The following is an 8,514-nucleotide window of genomic DNA, read 5'->3' as shown; positions in this document are numbered from 1 at the left end:
TTAAATGTTTCCTCCCCCACCCACTATCATGATCCCAATTCTACCTTACAAATCTGTTTAGACCAGAGGATGTACATTGGTACAGATAGCAACTAGAAACAGGGAATCCAGGCAAATGATCCCTTCAGAACCAGTGGTGAGAGTGGCGATACCAGGAGGGGAAAGGGAGGGTAGGATGGAAAGGGGGAACCAATCACAATGATCTACATATAAGATCCTCCCTGGGGGATGGACAACAGAAAAGTGGGTGAAGGGAGACATTGGACAGTGTAAGATATGACAAAATAATAATAATTTATAAATTTTCAAGGGTTCAAGAGGGAGCAGGGAGGGAGGGGAAAAACGAGAAGCTGATACCAGGGGCTCAAGCAGCAAGCAAATGTTTTGAGCATGATGATGGTAACAAATGTACAAATGTGCTTGACACAATGGATGGATGACTGCATTGTGATAAGAGCTGTATGAAGCCCCAATAAAATGATTTTTAAAAAAGGGATGCACGCGCACGTGTGTGTGAAGATGTTTCAGTTTGAGGAATATCAGAGTCCTGGGGGCACACAGTGAAGTGCTTGTTGGCTAACCCAGAGGTCAGTGGTTTGAGCCCACCAGCTGCTCCGTGGGAGAAACACTTGGCAGTCTGTTTCTGTAACATTTATAGCCTTGGAAAGCCCATGGGTAGTTCTCTTCTGTTCTTAGAATTGCTCTAAGTTGGAGCTGACTCACCAGCAATGGGAACGAGGCATCACAAGTTAATGCTACACCCGCTCTTTGGATGTCACATTGGAGGGAAAACCTATCCTAAAGGGCATTATTAAGCTCACCGAAAAAAAAAAGTGGAATAGGGAGAGAGGTTAGATAAAATGATTGTTAAATGAATTAATACATGTGATGTCAAAATGGACTCAGTGGCAGTGAGTTTGGCTTTGATATCACTGGTATTTCCCAAGAATGGGAATATTCTCTTATATAACCCACTCCAGTTACCAGCCCAGCTCTTCTAACTCCAATATCATTTCATCTAACCTCTCTTCCTATTCGAAATGTAAAAGTTCATGGAAAAATGAAATCAGAGGATAATGTTCTCTATGCACAAAGATCCCTGGTGGCACTGGCTGCTCCATCGGAGAGACATGTGACCGTCGATTTTTGTAGCACGTACAGCCTGGGAAAACCCTTTGGCTGTTTGTTCACGCTGCTGGGTAACTATGAGTTAGAATTGAGGAAATGGCAACAGGTTTGTGTTCAGTGCTCACTCACACAAATATACATAGAAAAAAGTATATACCAAATATGTCTACGTGTTGGATAAATTGATGGTTTATTTATTTATTTATTTTCCCAGGAACTTTTTAAGACTTTTCTTTTTTTCATTGTAATGTCACTAAACATTATTTAAAAGCATGGGTTTTAATTATACGGAGAACCCTAGGCTGACATGCATCTGTTATACGATTCCGTGGCCATAGACTTGCCATGTGCTGTCAGGTTGACTCTGGCTAATGGGGATTTTTTTGGGTGGTTATTTGAAACTGGCGTGGGTCACAAACCATTTAAGCCACTTTCAGTGTTCCTTTTCTTCCCTTTAACGCCACTCAGACCAGTGTTCAGGCCTGATGTGTAAGGACTCGGGAGACTTCTTAAGGCTGTGCAGTCCTCTTTTCTCTCTTACAAAAAGAAACTCAAGATCACAGGTGTTTGTATAAATTCATGAGCAGGCAGAAGGAAATGCAAACAGCAAAGCTACAGAAAGCAAAGTAGAGGCTGGGGACCTTCTAAAGGAGCCTTGGTCCCAGTGGTTCAGTATTGGGGCTCCTGAAGTTAGTCTCTAGTTTTTCATTGGTGATCTTTATGTTTCTAGGGTTTATAGTTAGATCTGTAACCCATCTTGAGCTCATTTTGGTGTATGGTGTGAGGTATGGGCCCTGTTTCATTCTTTTGCAAGTGGAGATCTAGTTTTTCCAAGCACCATTTATTAAAAATACTATCTCTTTTCCACTTAATGCGTTTTAGTCCTTGATCAAAGATCAGAAGTCTAGAGGTGCTTGGTTTTATTTCTGTGTTCTTTGTTCTAATCCATTGTTCTACATATCATGGTACCAATACTAAGCTGTTTTGAGTACTCTGGCTGTATAGTAAATTTTGAAATCTCTGAGTGAAAGGCTTCCTACTTTGCTTTTGTTTTTAATAGTATTTTCCTATCCATATAAAGTTAGTTGTTAGGTTTTCCATTTATTTGAAGAATTGTGCTGTGATTTGGATCAGAATGACTTTGAATTTATAGACTGCTTTCGGCAATATTGACACTTTCAGTATGTTAATTCTTTCTATCCACGATCATGGGACATTCTTCCATTGGTGTCTCTATTGGTTTCTTGTAGAATTATTTTATAATTTTCTTCTGTTTCACTGGTAAGATTTATTCCTAAATATTTAATCTTTTGAGCAGTTCTGTAAATGGCGCTGCTCTATTAATTTCTTTTTTGGAGTAATCTTTAATACCCAAGAATTGAATTGATTTTTTCATGTTGATCATATAGCCTGCTACATTGCAAAAATTTTCAAGTAGCTCCAGCAATTTTCTGATTGCATCTTTGGAGGTTTCTGTATATACAGGATTATACCATCTGCACAGGAAGAGAGTTTTGTTGTTGTTCTGTGGCGTTATGGATGTCTTTAACATCATTTTTTGGTCTGTGGTTCTGGCAAGACTTCCAGAATTATATTCGATAAGAGTAGTGATAAAGGGCAACCGTGTCTGCTCCCTGTTTGCAGGGCAATGTTTTCTCATAAGGACCTTATGGGTAGCAGAATGAAAAGCGGCCTGGCCCTATGCATTCTTCATGATAGTTGCCATGTTTGAGTGTATTACTTTGCTATTGTGCCTGGCAGGGTTATTTATACCTCCAGTCTAATCAGTCAGGGCATCTACTTTGACTGTTGGCCTGTCGGTTTTGATTGATTGGCACATTCATTCTGACTGGTTGATGTATTAATTGGTACCTGTGCCATACCCGTTATTAAATACCTTGACTATTACCTGTCACAGAGTGGGCCTTTTCTCTATCAATTTACTTTTAGATTGTATTTAATTCTTCTTATAAGTAAGCTGTCCACCACTAAATCCTTTACCTAAGACTTTTCCTTTTGTAACTATCTGATCATGTCCCTCGATTCTATTTCTAGAAATACAGCAAGTTGAAGATGTGATTATTTTAAAGATACTTCCCTGCAGAAATATTGGACTAACTTACAGTATACCCCCACCAGAAAGGCACAAGGGTTTCACTGAACCCTGCCATATACTGAATATATATTTTAAAAACTCTTTACTAATAGGATCGTTGAAAACTGGAATCTTACTTTATATTTTATTTCTCTTGATTATATTTTTAATGTTAATATTGAGTATTTTAATGACACTTGTCGTTTTTACCTGCTCGTTTTCCTGCTCTACATTTCACCCATGTTCTGAGGCCCTCGGTTCTTCTTTTGTAGATGTGACCGCAGTCCCCTCACTGTTTGCTAGAGTAAGTTTGGCTCATGTCCTTGCAAAGCCGATGCCACGTTCTTGTGAACAAGCCTGTTTTTAAGCGTCTAGTGACAGAAGATTATTTTGGGGCTCGTGGATGAGTTCTGTTGCAGGATGTTTGTGTTGCTTTCTGTGGGTGTGTTGCTTCCTCACATATGAACCAAGTTCTTCAAGGGCAAGACCTTTGCAACTCAGTGAAAACAAGGAGTTTTTGGTTTGGGGGAACTGGTTTGCTTATCTATGGCTCTGTAACAAGTTATCCCAGAATATAGAGGTTTATAACAACAATTTATTATTATTTCATGGTTCTTTTTGCGTTGGCCGATCTGTTTTTGTCTGAGTTCTCTCAAATAGCTATAGTCAGATGGTGGCAGGACTACGGTCTTTGACTAGGCTGGACATCAGCAATGCTGTCTTGCTTACACGTCTGGTTCCACATTTGAGATAGCTGGTACAGCTAGGGCTGTCTAGGAGTCTCGGTTTCCGTTTCCCTTTCTTCATTGGGTCTCCTCATAAGATGCCAGTATCAGAGTGTTTGAATGTATAAGGCGAATAGCTTCTTCCAGAAAATGGGCTCCAAAAGGATATGTCTGCAAGGCTTCTTATGGCCTAGTATATGTCTTACAGGTTATGCAGCATCACTCCAGCTACGTTCTCTTGGTCAAAAATAAACCACAGAGCCTCAAAGGTGAGGGCCACAGTTGAAGACGAGTGAGCTACACAAAGGTGTAACATGACTGGGTGACATCTTTGGAGACAAGTTACTGCAGGTGCCTAACATGGTGTTAGGTTTATATTCAGTAGTCCATGAATCCACATTAAACGAACCACCTAGAATCCTGACATTATTTTCTGAAAAAGACATTTGACCTTTAATTTCCTTTGCTGGTAGGGCAGGCTCAGGGAGCGAGGCATGAGAAATGAGCATTTGGCACAGCTGCAATCTCATCTCGGAAGAGCAAGTACGCTCAGAGAAATTCACTTAGTTGTGTAAACATATCCCACCGACAAGTGGATATTTTACCCCAAGGTCCTGTGAGGCGTAGTTACCTAGCCAGTGCTTTCCTAGGTGACCTCACTCTCTGCCCTGAGTAGGAAGACAGGTGCACTGAGGCCACACCACATAAGCTGCTGTCAGATGTCACAGACTGACTTCAGTGCCATTGCACCGCCTTGTCTAAGTCATAATGGTGCACGTGTGCTGCTGATCGGAGTCAAGGCCCACCTTCTCGTGGGAGACTTGGATCTCAGCGTTTGTTTCTCAGTGTGCGCGGGAAGGGAGCAGGGGCAGCCTTTGCATCTCTGATGGATTCACTCAAGGGGTTTTGGTCAAGTCTGCTATGGGTTGCAGAGCAAAACTGATCACAGTAGACGGGAATGTCTTCTAACATTCAGATAGAAAACACACGCTACTTTAAGATTTTATTAATTCAATTAAAATTGGTTGCTCATTGACTTGATTTGACTTCTGGAAGCCCATGTAAGAGAGGGGGTGGAAAAACAGATGAAGGAGCTTCAGAAAGTTTGTGGAAATTTTCAATTATCTTTGGATTCGATTTTTTTCCATGCACTTTTTGATGTCCCTTTTACACACTTCGGCACAAAACCAGGCAGCTGACCCTGAAGGTCCTATGGATAATATAGATGTGAAATGCTACAGGAAACAAAAAAACAAAACAAAACAAAACAAAAAAACAGTTGCTGATGATTCTAACTCATGACGATCCCATGTGCTGCAAAGCAGGAATGCTGTCCATAGGGTTTGCGCGCGCACACACACACACACACACACACACACACACACACACTAGCTCTTTTGGTAAAAGTTTACATAGCAAGTTAGGAAATGTATCAATTTCCATGTAAGTTGTTCAGTGACATTAGTTACATTTATCATATTTAAGTACATTCTGTTTGTTCTATTTCCAGCACTCTAGTGTCCCTGCCCCCTTACCATTTCATCTTTACCTTTGAGTACCTGTTGATCATTGGTTCCATTCATAGGGTTTTTCAGTAGAGGCCTCATCTCACAGACAATACCGTTACCTTAGGTGCTATATTTTCATTTCACTGAGAGGTTTAAAGAGTGTTTCAAGGCGATCACTTCAGGGAATCTTCTTTTCTCTATTGTCCCAGTTCTTCTGCCTTACTATTACTGTTATTTTTAATGAACTTGAATTCTGCTTCATATTTTTCTCCAGTTCTGTCCTGGACCATCTACTGGGACCCTGCTCAAAGTGGTCCGTGACGGTGTTCAGGTGCCATCTAGCTCTGGCCTCAGGGCATGTGAGTTGGTGAGACTTTTGGACTCATTTCTTCCCTGGGCTTTGGGTTACTTCTTTAGGGTTTTGTTCTGAATGAATAGAGACCAGTAGTGTATCTTAGATGGCATCTTGAAAACGTTTAAGATCACAGATACTATCATTTCACTAGGCGGTAGATCATACTTTTTTTTCATGACTACGTTATGCCAATTGACTAAACTGTCCCATAGATCGTCACGACCAGGTTTTCAATTTCTGTGGCCTTTTGAAAGCAGACCGCCAGGCTTTGCTTCAGTGGTGTTTCTGGGTGGATTCGAAGCACCGTCCTCTTGGTTTGTAGTGAACAGCATGACCATTTGTGCCACCATTACTCTGACCAGAGTAGCACATGTTGGCTTGGATGCTAAGAGCTGTCAAGTCAGTTCTGACTCACAACGATCTCCTGTGCAGCAGAACAAAACACTGCCAATCCTGTACCAGCCTCACAATCGTCCTGTGCCCCAGCCCACCACTGCAGTCACTCTGTCCATGCGTCTTGTCAAAAGGCTTCCTCTTTTTCGACGTGGCGCTCCGATATCAAGTCTGATGTCTTTTCCAGGGACTGGTCTCTCCTAATAAAATGCACAAAGCATGTGAGACAAAGCCTCAGTGTCCTTGCTTCTAAGGAGCTTTCTGGCTGTGTTTCTTCCAAAACAGATTTGTTTGTTCTTTTGGCCGTCCATGGTCCTTTCAATATTCTCTGTAACACCATAGCTCAAATGCATCAACCTTTTGTTGTTCTCCCCTTATTCAATGTCCAACTTTCACAAGCATATGAGATTCCTGATATCAGATAAATCTGTTCAGAGATTGTTCAACTATCAACGCAGAGTTTGACACAACTGGGAGGGAGCGGAGCTTTGCTTTCTCGGCAGAATCTTCTCGGCAAGCTTAGGCGGCATGGGGAGACCAAAGCGGGTTAACCCCCGACACAGAAACCAGACAGCCAATGGAGGAGCCTGCAGTCAGCCCCATGAATGACTACCTTATGCGCTTTCAACTTGTGCCAATATGTGAAGCAGCGGTAGGTGCAGTGAGTGGCTTCTCAGCTGTCAATTTGCAGGTCACCCAGTGGGTGGGGAGGCCTCACAGAGGACCAACCGCAGTGCACATTGGGAAACCAATGCCTGAATGTTCCTTTGGGGATCTTGAATAGCACACGTGGGTTTCAGCTCTGGAGCCTGCAAAGGGTCTCAGCAGGGAAGCAGTTAATACATCACAGCCCACTTTTAAAGCCAGAAGTCTCATTCCCCTTTCCTCCCATCTGGGGTTTGCTTCTATCTGAGTTTAGGGGATTTGGGAGGATTTGAGGTGGGCATGGCCCTGGTGTTTCCGTTTCTAGGAAATAAAACAATCCTTTCCTTTGACCCTTAATGTGATTCAGATCAGTGTCTCCTCAGCAGAAAGCCTTTACTATGCAGCCGGGTGCTCAGGGTAGCCACTCAGCTTCAGCTTTATGCTGCTTCTCTGGGTCCCTGCAGCCTGCATTCTGAGTGGGAAGCCTGGGGATTTGGAGCTCAACCTGCTTGGCATGTTCAAACCCCAGCTCAAAGCCGACTCCTGGGGATAATTGCTTCTCCTCCCTTATCTGTAAATGATGGAGGGGAAGAGACCTTCTTCAACACTTGGTGAATGGCAGAATTGCAGGGGCTTAAGGAAGGACTTATGACTAGTGATTGGATGGTCCAGAGCCACACTCTGGAATTATCTGATCCCAAATGGCATGTGATAAGCTCTCCAGCGGGGAAGTTGGAAAAAAAAAAAAAGAAGAAAAAAAAAAAGCAAAAATTAAAGAAACCAGTGACAAAAGGACACACTGTAAACTCTGCTCCAAACCAGAGATTTCATTAATCCTGGTGGAGTCATGAATCTGACTGAGGCATGTTCTGCTTTTCATGGACTTTATGAAGCCTGACGGCCCTCGGTCGATCATAACCGAAATCCTACCACATCTTGGGAACCGTCTGTTTTCCTCGGCTCCGACATTCGAACGTGGTCTCTGTGTCATTTGTAGCTAAGAAAGAGGAACAGATTTTTAATGTGACATTCAAAATAAAAGTGTAGATGAAGTTATCAGGTAGCTTCCCAGAATCAGTGAAGACTCCAAATGAGAAAGAATTTGTTTTATGGTCAAGGAAACACTGATTTTGTTTGGTCAACTGGTTTGACTACAAAAGCAAGAGATCTGGAGATAGACATTCCACCCTAAGTGTTAAAGATGAATTACTCAGCTGAAGTCAATGTGCAGAGACAGACTGTAAACAGCACAAAGGGCTGCGGTGGGCAGGAGCCCCTCCTGGGGAACCTGCTGAAAATGCACCTTCCTGGGTATCCTTCAGAGACGGAGTCAGCAAACCCACTGTGAGAGCAAGGATGTGGAGTTCTGAATCAACAGCCCAGGTCAGCCCAGGCCTCTGTGGCCTACTCGTTGGGAAGTGGACCGAAGTCTGAGCATGGATCTTGAGCTTCAGTGGCAGAGTGCCATAGATTCAGGAATCGAGTGGCTTAAAAGTGAATTAATCTATGCAATCTTAAGGTTCTCATTGAGGCAGGCAAGCTGTTAACTTGGAAATGTGTTTGGCTCTGAATTACAAATCCGGAAACATGGCTTCAAGAGATTTTGATTTTGAGGTTGAAGAGGTAATAAGCAATCTAGGTTTCATTCGAGACCCAGTTTCATGT

The sequence above is a fragment of the Tenrec ecaudatus genome, chromosome 14, assembly GCF_050624435.1.
Source record: "Tenrec ecaudatus isolate mTenEca1 chromosome 14, mTenEca1.hap1, whole genome shotgun sequence".
Lineage (NCBI taxonomy): Eukaryota > Metazoa > Chordata > Mammalia > Afrosoricida > Tenrecidae > Tenrec > Tenrec ecaudatus.
Note: the sequence above shows the minus strand (reverse complement) of the source record.